The sequence below is a fragment of the Chinchilla lanigera genome, unplaced genomic scaffold, assembly GCF_000276665.1.
Source record: "Chinchilla lanigera isolate Chin_1 unplaced genomic scaffold, ChiLan1.0 scaffold00038, whole genome shotgun sequence".
In the NCBI taxonomy this organism is placed as follows: domain Eukaryota; kingdom Metazoa; phylum Chordata; class Mammalia; order Rodentia; family Chinchillidae; genus Chinchilla; species Chinchilla lanigera.
The window spans coordinates 13,852,107-13,869,880 of record NW_004955439.1 but is presented as its reverse complement, the minus strand read 5'-3'; the positions used below and the strand labels follow the sequence as shown (position 1 = coordinate 13,869,880).

At 38.2% G+C, this 17,774-nt stretch overlaps 1 long non-coding RNA gene across 1 annotated transcript in view; it reads right to left on the bottom strand.

The window, feature by feature from the left end:
• The window catches only part of LOC102018860, a 57,001-nt gene that overhangs the window by 12,878 nt on the left and 26,349 nt on the right, over positions 1 to 17,774 (bottom strand). The gene's annotated exons all lie outside the window — the stretch shown is intronic.

Below are 17,774 nucleotides of genomic sequence, written 5' to 3'. Positions count from 1 at the left end.
AAGACATGAAACTGACACTTTTTAAAAGTTGGAAATGCCTCAATATTATCAGTATTACAGTAATACTAGTAAATGCCAGTATTGATAAGATTCTAAAATCCCAATCCAGTAACTTGGATCAACTGAAACTCAATCAAAGCCATACATTTCTATGAACTGATTCCAAAATTTTAAAAAAGTTATCCAGTGTGAAAACAAGGGGCAAGACAGTTAGCAGGAGTGTTCACAGAACCATGAAATTGTCCTGTTCCTAGGTATCAATGCTCCTAGCACATATTTTTGAAGATTCATCGTGAAGTAGTAGCATGAAGCAGACTCCTTGTTCAACCCTCTTCAAGCCCTGCTCCTTCCTCCTCAGCTCAAACCCTATCTGTGCTGCTTTTCCTTCTCCAGATGACCTCGTATCCATCATCCCTGCACTCTACTTGTTTGAATTAACTTTTCACTTTTTTAAATAATGTATATATCTTGCCTTGCTTGGGATGCTTCCAGTTGCTAATGGCCAGAAGCCATATTTTCTAAAAAGCCAAGCAAAATAATTTACATGCAGCTGAAAATGTGAAGGGGAAAGGGAAGTAAAAAAAGACTAAGATGGGATAGGTATGTACCTCATGGTGAATGTATTAATTACCCCTCATGATGAATGTCTTAATACATATCACAAATGTGTACTAATAAAAAACTATAAAATATTCTAAAAATTAAATTTTAAGAAGAAAATGTGCTGACTTGTAGATCAAATTAGATTTTTTTTCACCCATGAGAAAATGAAATAAAAATTGTACAGGAACTAGAAACTTCACGATTTGTGTTGAAACATTGCAAAGTTACAATGGCACTTTCTATCCAAAGTTTGCATGTCAGATTGACCTTCTGATCTATGATCTATAACAACGATGTTTGGAGAAACCAAAATATATTGATTCCACTTGCTGCTCCTGTTCATTTTTCCCTGAAAATACGTTAAATTGGTTTTCTAAGTCAGAATGATGATGATTGAGACTACTGTGATTTTTAATGGTTTCAGAACTTCAAATGTGTTAAGATACTATACATTCATTACACCTTTTTTCCTTTTTTGATACTGGGGGTTGAACCCAGGGCCTTCACACTGAGCTACAATCCCAGCCTTTTTAACTGTTGTTTTCAATTTGGAGATAAATCTCACTATTTTGCTAAATTTCCCAAGCTGAAATCCTCCTGCCTCAGCCTCTCAGAGTGCCACTGCACCCAGGCTTATGCCACTGAACCTAGTTGTATTCATTTCTTAACCATTTATTGAGACCTTGTTCCCTGAAGAGAAGTCTGGCTAGAAAGACTAGTACTTGCACTGTACTTTAAAGTATACAAAAATTTCCCCACACAACCTGTTTGACCTTCATGGCAAACCTGAAAGATAGGTGGGTAGGTCACACCAGTGACATTTAACAGAACAGGAAAAAAAGAGTCCCAGTGACTTGATCCATGTCACAGAGCCTACAAATAGTAGAAAGCATATACAAATCTTGTTAGCAGCACTCTTTCCAGTTGGTCTGGCTGTTTAATTTTTAAATAAATCCTTAGGCTTATAAGTAATTGAATTGTAGAACTTGAATGATTTCACACTGAAGATGTTTTGATTTGATAATTTACAGTGATGTTATCACTCATTGAAGACTCCCTTCGAGCTTCTGAAGCCTTTTGTGTAGCTGTTTGACAACATTGCTTCATCACTTTCCCTGAGCTGTCAAACATGCTGCAAACCTATTTCTTTCCATGCGCATGCATGAATGGTTGGCTACATTTTGTGTACAGGAGAAGCTAAATAATGAAATGGGGCAGACGGAGGTCAGAGACAGCCAAACCAAATTGCAGTGCATTATTTGCACACTGTTGACTCTGTTCATTTTAACTGTTCAATGCACATGTAACTCCTAAAGGTCGTGGTGGATGGAAAACATACTTGATAATCTCTGAAAACTGGTTTTGCCTGCATTCCTCCAAAAAAGGCTGGATCCAGAAAAGTTGTCAGTGTAAGAAAGACAAGGGGAGGAAGAAGGAAATGAATACATGAGGTTAGAAGAGATATCAGCCCCCCAACCCCTAGTGTTCCCCAAGTGTCCTAGAGTGAAAGGGAAGTGGCTGTCAGTTACCTCTAGATGCGCAAGCGGCAATTTCCTCCTTGCAAGATCCTCTAAAAGGTTTGAGACATGTAGAATTCCTTCGGTTACTAGTCTAGTAACAAATTGTTATAGATTCAAGAACTATTTTTAAAATATTACATAAGATTCATACTGAAAACTGTAATTAATCATCCTGTTTTTCTAGCTAGGAATTACTGCTAGACTTTAATTAATAATTTCTAATTAGTAGGGGAAACATTTTTATTTCAAGATATCCACAAGTCTTTGACTCTTCTCTGATTTTCCCTTGCCTTCTTCAAATTGATAGCATTTAACTAGATAAGATATATGACATTTCCAAAAGCATAAAATACATTTTAACTAGCATGCACTTCCCACCATGCCAATACATATGCATACTAAATATTATATAGACAGAATATTATATAGAGAAATATAATTTTATATATATAAAACTTTTTCTTCCATTTGACTGATCCTTAGGAGAGGCTTATTTATTGTTGGAGCAGCAAGTCAACGCCTGGCTGTGCTGGAAATAAAATTAACATGACACTTCATTAAGACAATGAATCATTAAAATGTTCCGCCATGAAGATGAACTCAAGAGTGCTTATGTTAAATAAATAGTCAAATTATATAAGATACTTGTAATGCCTAAAAATATGAATTCAATTTCCCTTACAAGGTGCAGGAGAGGATGCTCTCTGGTTTCTTAGGCAGCTAAACAGAGACCACTTTGCAAACTCCTTAATGGAGGAGGAGTCCCCCATGGCCTCAGCACAGGCTGGAAGGAATGAAGCCAGTGACAAATGGGCAGGACAGGTGGGCACCTGTGTGCTCTGAGGTCCCATTCCACTGAACTCTGGCAGCAGTTCACATGGTGGCTGCCTACTGGATACACCTTTAGGGTTCCTACTGATTATGAAAGCTTTGAAGTCAGTGTCTACATCTGCTTTGTGTCCCCAGCACCGAATCCGGTGTCTTGCCTCTGATTTGTGATGAGTGAGTGTCTGTGGGTTGGCTGACATCTCACATGGATGGTTTGCCTCCGCTGCCCCAGATCCTCACCAGTGTGCTCACCCTTCCAATCTAAATGGAAACTGGCATCTCCAGAGTGCTCCGCCACTGGCAAGAATCTTTATTAGTAATAGATGTAATCTAACCTTAGTTAAAAATAAGCTGTGTCTCCATTGGTCCTCTTCTGAATTCCCCTTTCCCTTAAGAGGAGAGGGTGGAGGTAGAGGCCTCTCCTTTTTGAGATCTGAGCTCCTCTACGGCATTAAGGAAGAAGGAGCACTGACTAGAGATGAGAATTTGCTTATGTTTCCCAGGTCTCCAAAGGACTTCCCAGGTCCCTGAATGATTAGCAGACAGTGATTTGGCCAGTACTAAGTGTGGAGATCACTTTATTTCAAATATGAATCCTCCTATTGCTAGTTTTAGTTTTATATTTTATCCGCGGTGTTTCTCTTAGTCATGGACACAAAGGGGCAAATTCTGTTCTTTAATGCATCCTCACAGTTACATTAAACTAATCAAGAGCTGTGTTCATGCATTTAACAACTGAATTTGCTCCCATGGAATATTTCTTAATTTGATGCTACATTTGTACATGCCTTAAATACTGCTTAAGGAGTACAACTGGTTCCAATATGCAAAAAATATCAACAAATGAAAACTGTGTAAAAACCTGAATCCATGTGCAAATATTTTTAAGACAAACTTAAAATTCATTTACAGGCTAAACTGGAATATTACTTTTATAAGACACTGTCCTTAGATCCTAGGTAATATGCCTTAAATAATCCCTGTAAGAACCTTGATAAGTGCTGCGTAAAACCTCACTTTAAGATAAGGAGAGCAAACATTTCCCTTACCTAACACATTCTTGATAGATATTCCTTGTCATCCTTCCCTGTGAGACTACAATGCAGTGTTCTCTGAAATCATTATTTAAAAATTTCCTTTGATGCTTAAGATAAAGCCTTGTTGCTGTGTTTACTGTAGTCTCATCTCCTGTGAAAGCTATAAACCTTCTCTCTGGAAAGATTCATGTATGCAACAAAATGTTTTCATACTCGTTCAGGTAATTGTTGGTACTCTTGAAGCTTATCCATTACTCTTCTTTTTAGATTCATCAATTCATGAGAAAATCTCTGTTCTGGATAGTGTATTTTCTAAAAAATTCAGGAGATAATGGGAAATCTGTTTTTAAACCACTAGCACTTGATTTCTACTTTCCTTTACAAAATTTCCCAAATCTTTTCTCCCACCCACCATATAAACATACAAAATTTTAAAGTACATTAGTATAAATGTCTAAGATTTAGAGCAGTTTCTTTTTCTAAGTGCCAAAAAAGTCATTCTCCTGAGTGTGACTGAGTGAGTGTGACTGAGTGAGTGTGACTGAGTCACACTCAGGCTGGAGTGTCTTTGCCCTGGTACTCTCTGAGGCCCCACCCACATCTCCAGGATGAGGTGGAGACAACTATGTGTGCAGACAACACACCCTGCTTGTAGGTCAGCAGTTGTAAAGGACCAGGCAAATACCCTTCAGAAATATCAAAGATCTTATTGTATTTTTGGTTTAAAATACAATTTAACCTTGTTTCTTTAAAAATTTTAAGTATTACTCTGGATTCAGATTTTTATCATTTAGAAGTATCACAAGTACTTTGAGAAAGTTCATTTCTATCTTGAGACTTTCATATGACCTCAGACCATGCCTTTGATACAAAGGTACTAATTAATCCATTGATAATTTATAGTCTAACAGGCAAACTGGGTATTCTATATACATGCAAATATAATGTTATATTTTTAGGCTATAAACTCTGCCCAAATAGATCAAGCAAATATTGATGCTCTTCTTCAATAGTCATTTCTTAACTATAATACTATTAGGTTTTATCCCTATTAAACTTTATATGGCATACAATGGTATGATTTTCACTTCATATTAAAAGTTTGATGCTATTGTTCATGGACTATCCTACAGAATAGTCTATTTTCCTTTTCTTTTATTTTTTTTTTAATATTTTCATTTTGTCCTACGGAATTATTTCTCACTCCCCCCCCCATGGCCTTTCATCAAAGCAAAGCAAATGATAGTATTATGGGACAAACTTCACAGTAATTACTAAAATTTCTACCACTACCTCCTTCACAGTTTTTTTAATGGCTTCTTCTCCCCTTCTAATTGCCTCCATTGCCTTGCAAATCATTCCTTTGCTTCAAAGAAGGAAGGGCAAGAGACAATCTAGAAATGCTTAAATTCAGATTTTTAAAAGAATTAAATTATTTTATTGATAGACTTAAAAACAACTATAGTGGAAAGCATAGCTTTGTTATAGAGAACACAGTATATGACTTGAAAGAGCCAGATTGTTTTCAGAAATAGAGAGATTACTGAATTTATATATTTTGCCTTGGAACATTAGGGACAAAAACTAAAGCTACCAGGAAAAATCCCACATGTAAACAATAGAGTTGAAAACAAAGCAAAAAGATTTAAGAGTAGTTTGTTTGCCCATGGCGAGATAAGACTGGGAAGATACAGCAGCAAGGAATAGACATATAGACTAATGGAACAGAATGAAATGTTCAAAACTAAATACATAAATCTATGTCCAATTGATGTCTAACATCTGTATCGTCTATTCAATGAGGAAATAAAAATATCTTCAACAAACTCTGTTGGAACAACTGAATTTCACACTCTAGAGAATGAAATTGAACATCTACCTCACACAATATACAAAAATAAACTCCAAATGCATGGATGACTAAAAATCAGATCTAGCATCATAAAACTCTTAGAAGAAACCAATGAGTGAATCTTTATGACCTTGAACTTGGCACGATATTCTTAGATAGGACACCAAAAGCACAAAACACAACAGGAAAAATAAACTGAACTTCCTCAAAAAATGGAGGGCATGTAGGGGAAAGAAAGAAAAAGGACTAGAAAACTTGAAAATCCTTGTACTCCTAGGAGGTGCAGAGTAGACCTGGGACTTGAAGAGGACTTGTAGGTGTGACATAGAAGATGCACAGTATAAGCATCTTCCATCACCTCTCAGACACCAGCTTGGATGGATAGCAAAGACCAAAGGCCAGTAGAGATTGCAACTCTCCCTGGAAGTTCCATGCACAAATTCAAATTTCCAACACCTTGAATCAGATCCCTCTCCCCAGTGCCAAGTCTACTACTACTCTTGATGCTCTGACGATACATATTCCTTTCTCTTCTTCTTCAGGAGATGGGAGAAAGTGAAGAGAAGCTTACATTTAACTGGGCATCCAAAATACTCTGTAACAGTAAAAAGAACTAAATCTCCTCCCTAGATGATACTGAACAAGTACAACATCCCTGGTTCCCACAGTAAACACTGAGCAAAGCCTAGTCTACCAGAGAAATGTAAAGAGCCTCTAAAGGCTCTTTGAAAGGCAAGTTCCTGTTTTTGCTTTGCCTATAGGAATACTGTGAATCATTCTACAGATCTTATTAGCCTTGTGAGGTTCACCGTACCAGGGAGGGATGGTGTAGCGGACTCAAACTCTCTGTAGAGGAAGATATTGCATGAGAAGACCAGGAGTGTTGCAAATGAGATGGTCCAAACAACAGCTTTTCAAAAAGCCTGCAGTTCTTCACTTTGCCTATTGTGGAGAAGCTGTTCCTACCCTAATGTCTATGCCGCCTAGAAAAACATATTGAATTAAAGGAGGCCTTTCAGGGAAAGAGTGCTTTTGGCTGAGGGCAGTGAGCACTTCACCCAGTAACCAGGTTTTCTATGAGACACTCTAATGCCAAGGGCAGAGAATGAGATGGTCCCACATCTGTGTGTGGGAGTGCACATCTGGAGAAACAGTTCTGGACAGGCACCAGGACCTCATTTTCCTGGAAGTGATGCTCAGGTGTGGGTGGAGAAGTAAGCAGGAAGGTGGTTTGACTTTTCTACCATCAGAAATACTATTTAGCATGGAGTTGACTGTGGAGAAATAAAATCCTGAGGAAATCAAGCATTTTTTTTTCAGCATTTTACTTGTTCTGCTACATTTTTACCCACTGAATCACTTGGCATTTGTTTCCTCCATGGAAAGGTAGATGTTGCTGAGTATAAAAGTCAATTGAGTCTATAAATAGATTTTTGAAACTCAGAACAAAAACAATAGTTTTGAAAGCCAAGGTGTTTTTGATGTGCAAGAATCAAACTTCTTTAAAGGATAAGATTTTTAAGCATCAAAACCTTGTCTTTATAGCAGAGTCGTGGGTACTTCAGAGCGCTGTAAGGAAACATTCCTGAGCCTCTAAGAAGAAGCAGGTAAGGGTGAGTGGGACTTACTCTTTGAGGAGGAAAACTCCAGAGTATTTGGATTTGACCCCTGGAGCTGGTCACATCAGGAGCAGATCCCAGTAGCCAACAATGAGAACCAGATGATGTGTCCAAGAAGGACATAAAGACAGACCTTCCCTCTGCAAGAATGTTGTAGTACTGCTAAACTTCCTGGGATTTAAGCACAACGCAGAAGGACACACAGGAAGAACAGTGAATTGACTGAGAGCAGTAACAGACACTTGGTTTTTAACAAGTTTACCTGAATGTCAGCAAAATTAGTTTTTTTCTATCTGATACAAATAGCAAACAATGGAAAATACCTCAGATTGTATAGAAAAAATGAAGTATCTGTGTAGTAAATTCAAGTTTTTTCTCTGCAAAATTCCTACCAATCACATGTGCTTTCTAATTCCAATTATATTTCAGTCCTGTATAGTGGCAAGTTTTTCTGTTCAGCATTTTATATATTCTTACACTAGTGACTATATTTGTAATCTGTTGTCTTATTTCCTCAAAATAGATCTATCCATTGTATGTTAGTTTCATGTATTCACTTTTGTTAAGTGTATCCCCAAACTAAAAAATTTACCCAAAGGTTATGATTTGGCTGAGAATTTCTTTTTTTTGCGGGGGGGGCGGGGTTTGGTTTTTCTCCGGTATCGGGAACCGAACTGACGACCTTGCACTTGCCAGGCAGGCGCTTTTTGCCACTGAGCTAAATCCCCAGCCCCTTTGGCTGAGAATTTTTTGAGTACAAATGCTTCAAGACAGCTGAGTAAGTAAGCTTAAAGAACAAGCTAAAAGAGGGACAAAAGATCCCTCCCCCGGTCTATTCTTCCCCAGAATGACAGGTATTAAGTTCAAGGAGAGGAGCAATCACGCTTTTTAGGGTGCTGGTAATCTTACATTAGATGAAGAAATTTTAAATGTCCTTAGTACTTTGACCTATAATGTACTTAGCGGAGCAAGCATTATGTAAAAACCACAACTGTCAGGTACTATACTTTAAATGTTTCAGGATAGATTTTTACCTGTCTACCCTTTCCTGGGCAGAACTGAAACAAAAGTATCTTTCTGTTCAGTTGTCTTATATTGTATCATATGATATATTTGCAATACCATGTAATACCATGGCTAACACCAGTAGGCTATATATTCCAAATAACTCTCTAGGCATCCTCAAAAGTATTCACCTATCATCACTGTCTCATTGACACTGAACAGTCACTCGGCCAGCACATCTCTGTTCTTTCTGCATGCTGTGCATCCTGGGTGAGCAGACGGTGTCTCTGTCCTCTGTGGCTTCAAATGAAACACCATAATAGTGCATTCAGGCACAACAGAATGAACACTGAATGCATAAGCAAATTACAAAACTAAATAAGAAGAAAATGTATTAGCAATGTGTAAGCATAGGGCTCAGCAAAGGGAGACTGTCTTCTAAATAGGTCAGCCTGTAAGAAATAAAATATCTTAACATTCTCCCAGCTGGTTTAGAAAATATACAAGGAACGAAACATGTGCAACTTGACTCTGCTGAACTCCTTGTGATCTTTGTATTTCCATTCTGAATACACTATCAACATTCAAAAGACACAAAAAGAAATATTAAAGAATCAAACATACTGCTATGTAACTAATCGTGTTAGATACATATGCATATTTGGTTCTGTAATTTTTTTCTGAGAAAATGTTGAAAACTCTGCAAATTATTATCCCAATACAAAGCATTATAATTTTTATTATTGCATGAAATCCAGCAATCTATATGTACATGCCAGAGGCTAAGAATGTTTTTACAATCCAGAAACAGCCACAGATGCTATTATTGCCTGCATTTTTGCATACATTTCTCTGAGACTGGCCTCATTTCTTAAATGTAGCAGCTACATATTGGCAAACAAACTACATTAAAAGTGAAACTCATTCAGTTTTCCAGATTTTTAGAAACCAATCCATAATAAGTTAATATAGTCACTAGTGTAAGAATATATAAAATGCTGAACAGAAAAACTTGCCACTATACAGGACTGAAATATAATTGGAATTAGAAAGCACATGTGATTGGTAGGTTACATAATATTTAATAATATTTAAATTTTATATGGCAGTTTGTAACATCAAAAATTTTTTTCATTAATTTGATGTTGTCCATATCCACTAAAATGGTCAGTGCCACCATTTGGTTAGATGCTTGTTGAGACCATACAAAATATAATATAATGAAAAACTGCTATATTTTCCTTATTATCTTAGTAAATTGCTGTGTCTTGTGTACTTAATGGCTTCTCCATAATTCTTGCAATCCAAACCAGAAAGCTGATTTATCTTTTTGCTGCTTTTTCTCACACCCCCATAGTGGTCTGGGGCTCTGTCTCCATGTTACCATTCTTGTACATATTTTCCTATTTTAAAAATCTCCTCATGTTTTTGCCTTGGTTCATAATTTTAAGAGGCTGTACAGTAGCATTTAAGACTATGTACTCTGCAGTCCAACTGAATGGGTTTAAACTTGGCTTTGCCACTTCTTTGCTATGTAACCTGCAGCACATTCTTCTCTAAAATGGAGTTAATAAAAGGACCAACCTACTATCATAAGTGAAATGTGTCTAACACTGAGAAAGGACCTACCACAAAGTATGGTAAGTAAATGTAACTGGGCAAATGTTAGCCATGAAATTCTCCACTTTGGTTGGCATCCTCTCTATGCAATTACTTTTTCAAGATAAATCAAATCACGTTTTCCAGCTCAAGAACTGTGATGGCTCCCTGCTGTCTGCAAATAATTCTATTCAAACCTTTTACCTCCCTTCCCCAAGGTCACCTTCCAGACTTCCCCAAACTCCCTATGTTCAACTTTGCTGTATTTTACCTACTTTGACTCTCCTAGATTTTCACACATTGTTCTCTTTGATTGAAATATCCTTATTCACTACCTAGTTATAGTCTATGCATCCCTCAAGGTGCAGTTCAAATACCATGCTCGCAGTGAAATCTGCCCTGAAATAACTCAAGCAGGAAGCATCAACCCCATCTGTGTGCTTTCGTAGGACATTGTTCATACACCAGTATAAGGCTTATGCCACTGTAAGGTATTATCACTGCTTGCTTATGAAATTGTTTTTGCTCGTAGGCATTCTGTTCCTTGTGGGTAAAGATCAAGTCTCATTGATCTTTACATCTGGACAGTCCCTCATGGTGTCTGACATCTTTTAGAAGCTAAATAAATATTTAAAAGAAAATTAAGGGAGGATTGGCATAATAAATAAAATGGATAATAATTCCCATCAGAAATCTTTCATGAGACTCATATTTAGTCCACATTCCCTCAAGCAAGTTTTCCATCTGCCTCAGCTCAATCGACATCCTCCACTTTGAACTTCTGTACTATTTATTTTATCTGTCGTTCATCTGACATTTGTAATATATTGCATTGCAATTTCAATTTCTTCTTTTCATGTATCTGTAACTCAGGTGTCAGCCCGAGCCTGTCTAATCACTAAGATCTATCTAAGTGTGTCTCCAACCCCACTTCTGCCAATCCTTCGCATGCAACAAGATTCTAGAGAATGTCTGGAGGGCACATGTGTCCATAGCTACTTCTTCCATGGCACTAATTCAGTATGTGGACTATCTTCCTTTTCTCCAGTCAGCCCTCTCCTCTTGTCCACAAAAGGAAACCAATCCATAATAAGAAAATCAACTCAGTTTATATAAGGTTTTGTGTAAACAATAGATTTAACCGAAAGTTTGGAAAGTAGAAGAAATTTAATCACAATCTCAGAAGTGTCCAGTCAATTGCTATTCTGCACTACATTGACTCAGAAATGCAAGCGTATACATTTTCTAAAAGCAATGTATATGCCTTGTAGTCCTGGATCTGGATTCAACAGTCATTACTGAAAAACTAGAAAGATAAAGCAGAAATCTACATCCCAATAATACTAAAGGGCAGCACAATTCACAGTCAAATCTGGGGACTTGAGACGAGAGTTTCACTGGACTTTTGAGCCCAGCCTTACTCGTGTCTTTGCTGGCTTATGTCCCTCTCCTCTTACCCATTCCCCTTTGTCATCCTCAACTCCTCTCTCCTCTCTTTTGGAGCAACTTCTAGAAACTCCAGTTTTTAAAATTCAGTTTTGCAGAGCAATTCCATTTCCTCCAGTCTTGACTCTCAAAACCAGCATCAGTCCTACATTTGCACATACACATTCATGAAGGTGCTTAGCAAAATAAAATAGTATCTCACTGAGTAAGGTATCTTCTCCTTAGAAAACAGTTGTTTTAATAAAAGATTTGTTTTTCCTCCTTACCTATGTAAGCTTTCCATTGCTAATTAGATTTTAAATCCCTGAGGACCAGCGTACTTTATATTACTTTGATCTCTCAACATACAGTGTCTTTAAATCATTCACCCATCTACTCCAATAGTAGCGATATAAAAGGTATTATAAAATAGTCATCACTTTTGTCTTCAACAGGTCCCAAGTAGGAAAGTATACGAGGATAAGGAACTGAAAAGCATTCTGGAAAGTGCCACAGACTGAAGTTCAGCCTGGATTCTGTAAAGCCACAGGAAGAAAGCCTTTGAGCAGTACTCAGACTTCCCTCACTCCAGCAAACTGAGGGCCAACACACTTTCCAAACAAGAATGCCATTCTCCACAGCAGACAGTCTTACCCGCAAAGGAAGCAAGTGGGTTAGGGGTAGAAAGCACTCACATTCCCCCTCAAAGGATAAAGCAAAATAGGGATGGGATGGAACAGGGAATTTCCACAAAGAACTCTCAATGTCGCAGATCCTGATAAACCTGCGCAGAGAGTGTGTCCATTCAGAATCACATTTATTCCATAAAATGTGGTAAACTGGGCAAGTTTGCCTGTGTGCCAGCAACTAGTGAATGTGTCCGCATAGCGATCCCTCTGCCACGTGCTTAACTCAACAGCACAAAGACAAACAGCTTGCTGCAGGTCTGTCTGTAATGCAGTATAATGAGGTCTCCAGGGTCCTGAGCTGAAAATGACAGGAGATTTCTATGTGAATATACTGAGTTACTGTGAATTGGTGTTGCTTTATGCAATGCTCATAAAAATATAAATAATTTCAAGACGTTTTTTCCCCAAATAGAAGTATAGTCTCTCAGCTACTTTTAGTTCATTGTTCTAAATCTCACATACTGTTTTACTAATGTCTTTGTCAAGTGGAACTAGGCATATGTTAAAAGTTATTTGTTAAGTATTTTCTTGTTTTAAAAAATGGCAATAATCATATATTCTCCAGAGTACAATTTGCTTTCAGACTGAAATCACCTAATAAAACCATCCGGCCCCTTTAAGCAAAAGTTTATGTTTCCTTTTAGATCATTTTCCTCTGCTTTATGAAGCAGATCAATCTAGAGATGAGAGGAAATCGTAATTCAAACCCAGGCCACTATTTGGCTGTTAAAAGAAGGGGAGAATGCAAGTAGCAAAGAGGAGGAGGCTCTTGCTTGAAAGAATCTGGCAAATGTTTTGTTAACTCATGGAGCTCTTCTGCCTCGGCTTCTGATTGCCTACAGGAGCTAATTCAGAGAAGAAGCAACAATTTGACTCTACTAGAAAGCATGTTTGTTGACAGTTAATAATTGTTTTAAAATATGCAGTCTTTTCAGGCTATGTTACAAATAGAAGTTGCAATAAAGAATGGAAACAATTTTCTGAACATCCTAGATGATTAAAGAATTCTATATCTAGAAGAAAGATTAGGAAAGCAGGGGAAAAGGTTATCCTGTTAATTCCTCCAACTACCATATTATTCTCCCCAGAAATACCTATCAGTTACTTCCTCTATGCTTCAAACTTTTTCTCAGAAGTCACCTTCTGGGTTGGGTGTATAGCTCAATGGTAGAGGACTTGTCTACAATACACAAGGTCCTGGGTTCAATCTCCAGAACTATAAAATAGACTCCAGCTCAGAGTAGATGTTCAAGAACTCTGCATAGAACAAATTAACATACATAAGAAGTGATGGGTGTAATTTAATTGATGAGGGTTTCTCACTGTAGTACTTGGTAGGGCCCAATTCTAGGAATTTCTCCTTGCTTTCTTCTGCATATGGAACTGAACTAGCCCCGGCCTATTTATCCTTATCCATGAATTCCTATGAACTTCCCTGTGGGGCAACATACTTTCTTACTAAAGTAGATGATGCAGTAGGTGGAATTTTCTAAATTGGCAGAGTAAACATCACAGACTCTCTCTCACCACAGCCAAAGAAACTTATAAACTTTCGATTTTACAAGACATAAAAATAAATTAGTAGCACACAAACAAAAGAAGAAGCCTCAGGCTTACTGTGTGAGAACCATAATGTATATCTAGAATATGAAATGTGTAAGGATAGCTTCCCCTCAATGATGGTAGGAAGACAGCATGTTCAACTCACCATTAGGAGTCTGGTGGTTGCCTCAGAGTAGGGTCATACTGAGAGCAAAGTCTTGGCTTCTGCTGTGGGTAGGTTCGACACAGTAGTAACAATGGCTAAATTAGCATTGGTAAGAGGGACTGCATGCCACGCATTCAATATCACACACACACACACACACACACACACACACACACACACACACCCCTTCCAATGCAGGAAGACTACTGAAAGTATATAGAGTGCCAAAAAAAGACACATAAAAACCCACCACTATCTTCCTGGAGTCAGAAAGTATATTTCTAGACTTTACTATTTTGTGTCTTGTTATGATTTTTTTTTTCCCAGCACAGAACTAAGTTTCAAAGACAAAGCAGGATACTCACAATCACCTAAGGTTAATTATACCCAACAAAATACATGTGTCTGGGAAAACAGCAGAACAAAGAAAAGAAAATATCAATAGAGGAGACTTTGGAGATTGAAGATGTCCAGGGTGGGAACCTACAAAGAGCCCAGTGGTAGAGCTACGCCCTCCCAGCAAATGATGAGGTCATAGGTTCATCCCTCATATTTTACTTCTTTAAAAAACAGGAATCACAATTGAGTAGATGCAAGCAAAACAGAAGTAAAATCCCAGTACACCTTGTCTTTGTGCTCTACCCTAAGCTCAGTTTCCAGGCTCAACCTTAAAATGGGCGACTCCCTCAGCCTCCAACAAGACTTCAGACATTTGTGGTAAACTTCAAGAAAGGTGTTGGACCAAAGGTTCACAAACCGTAGGGTCCCATGAGTCCTGAAAAGCTCTTCTCTTGCCTGACCCTCTTGCAATAGAAAACAAGAACAACACACATTGCTCAGCCCTGTGATAAGCTCTAAATATAAAACATTTATTGTTGACTGTATGCCAAGCACTAGTGTTCTCCATAAATTCTTTCACTGAGTCCACACAGCAAACTAATGAGATGGGTACTATTATTGACATACAGTTTGCCATGGTTTGGATAAGTGTCTCCCAAAGGGCCATCTATTTAAAATGCATGGTTGAGCTGGGCATGGTGGCATGTAATCCTAGCACTTGGGAGGCTGAGACAAGAGGATCTTTGCTAGTTTGGGACCAACCTGGGCTACAAAATGAGTTCAAGTCCAGCCTGAACTGTGTAGCGAGACCCTATCTTCAAAAAAAAAAAAAAAAAAATGCATGGTCGTCATTCCATGGCATAACTGGGTCACTGAGAAACTCTAAAGAGGTAGGGACTGATGGGAGGAAGTTACAACATTGGCAGAATGTCCTACAAGGGATATTAAGACTCTGGCATTTCCTGCCCCTCTCCCTTGGCTTCCTAGTAGTCACAAAGAAGTATCTCACTCCACATTGGCCTCTGGCCATTATGTGCTGCCCTGCTCTTGGCTCAGAGGCAATGGTGCCAAGTGTCAATAAACTAAAACCTGTGAAACTGTGAGTCAAAATGAACCTTTCTTCATTTTAAGTTGGTTATCTCAAGTCTTTTGTCACAGTAATACAAAATTGACTAACACAGTTTCACACTCAAGATCTTAAAACTAAATGTGTCTTGAAATTCAGATATTTTAAAGAAAGGGAATAAAATAGATATGCCATATAAGGTATAATATCCACTAGGTCCGGGGGCTGGGGATTTAGCTCAGCGGCACAGTGCCTGCCTGGAAAGTGCAAGGTCGTGAGTTCAATTCCTGTTACTGGAAAGAAACTAAAAAAAAAAAAAAAAATCCACTAGGTCTGGAGAAGCACCCCATACATCAACATCTTAATATTTTATACGAAGTCTATGAGTAGTCATGCTAAGTTGGAAAAATAATCTCCATACATAACTCATATCAACTCAAGTCAGGTCAGATTGTGCCAAATGATGACCTTGTGCCAAATTTACAACTTAAGGTTTGCAGAGTGTTTTGGATTTGGGACTTGTGAATATGAGACTGGTATGCAAGGCATAAGTACTCCAGCTCTAATAAGCAGGAAGTAACAGAACTTAAGTGCAAACCCAGACTAGCATCTAAAATTCTAACTTTCAATTGATAAACTAATTTCACACTCTTTCACTCAACTGATATTTATAAAGCAACTATTAAATTACAGGAATCAGGGCTATAGCAATGAAAAATATAGACAAAATCCCACTTTCATAGAGATTGCTGTTTAACAGAGCGAGAACAAATATATAGTGTTAAAACAATTCAGTGGGAGGCCATTAAACTGAGGTGATTCCAATCCCCTGGATTCCTAAATAAGCAAACTGAACCCTCACTAAGATTTCTTTTCTTTAAGCTACTAATTTAAAACAAAATGAAACTTAAAGCCCAGCCAGTCACAGACAGCCAATTTGGCATTAGTTATATTGCTTTAATCTTCCTGTTAGGATAATCCAAATGAGGTCATTGCTCAAGCTTGAACAATCAAAGCACTTATTTGCTCTGCTTCTGCATTCACCCAATGAAGTATTTCCCTTCAACCACCACCACAGGACCACTGAAACACTACTGATTTGCAACCATCTGGTTCATGAATTACTACCTGCCCAAATTCACTCTAAAATATTGACATGCTAAAATCTATCCTTTGCCAATAGTATGCCAGAGTATGAAGACTGTCAGAAGTGCCCATGACTACATATCAAGCCTAGTCCTTTTTATCCCCTTACATAACGATAACCCAAATTCTATTTGTTAATAAAGATTAGTCTCTGCTTCTCTGCCTATTGCTTCAGTGCCTTGGAGAAATGCAAATGTCAGTGGATGTTCTCTTTAATTTAATGCAACAAAACTGCTTAACCTAAGGTAAACACCCCTCTCTAGGTGGAAAAAATTCCAACTCTCAAAGACCAAGTTTGCCAAAATGAGAAGCAGAAATTCAAGATTAAGTAACAAGGGTTCTTCTCCACTCCACTCCTTGCTTCTCATGTTACATATTCTGGCTAAGGGGAAATATCGCAAACCTTGCTGATATGAAGTTTGTAATATTTCCTATAGGACAGCACTAAAGTCTCACACTGGCAGTCTCCAAGCTGATATCATAATTCAGGCTTTACTAGACCTTTGAATTACTCCTTCAAGCTAGCTACTGCCAGATCATGAATAAGTAAGAAGACTAGTATGTTCCATGGACCTGAGCCTTGTACTTTATGCACTATGAAGTAAGTTTTGTAGTTGAAGATGATGTTGTAAGGAACAATGTGGCACTTTGTAGGTCCCTCTGGGATGCATGGATGGCAAGGTTAACGACAAAAATGTAGGAAGAGAAGGCAAATTTGCACCCAGTGTATATCCAATGTGAGGATAGCTTCTCCCTCCAGGATGGTAGGAGAACAATATATGGAACATATTGCTAGGAGTCTGGCTGGTTCCCCTGAAAAGACTAGTGGTAGTGGAAAGTAGTATGGGGCTCTGCTATAGAGATTGTCACTTAGCAATAGTGGTAGCCAAGTTAGCTTGGTAAGGAGAAATCCATGCCATCGAGCCACTGTACAACACCCCTGCCCCAATGCCATGCCCACTTTACAAATGAGCTCCTTGGGCCAGCATCACGTTTGCTGGTAAAAAGGGCTGGTGCTCACAGCAGAAGTCATCTTGCCACCTCATTTCTGCACCATGCCAGTAGATGGGTATTCACTCTTTCCCAGACCTTCCAGGCACCAATTTTCCAAACTATTTCTTTTTAAAACCATACCCGGTCAGTCAAGCTCATAACTCATTGCAGATCCATGTTTAAAATGGCTTTTCCTTTTATAGAGTGCAGACTACCAGAGGTATCGTTCAGCGTTCTGCCCACAGGAAGCTTGCCGTCACCTCTGACCGTCAGAGTCGTTATACGTAAGTCATATCCAGTACTGCATGGTGCTTGGCAAGGATGGGGCATTTGAAGCAAGGATTC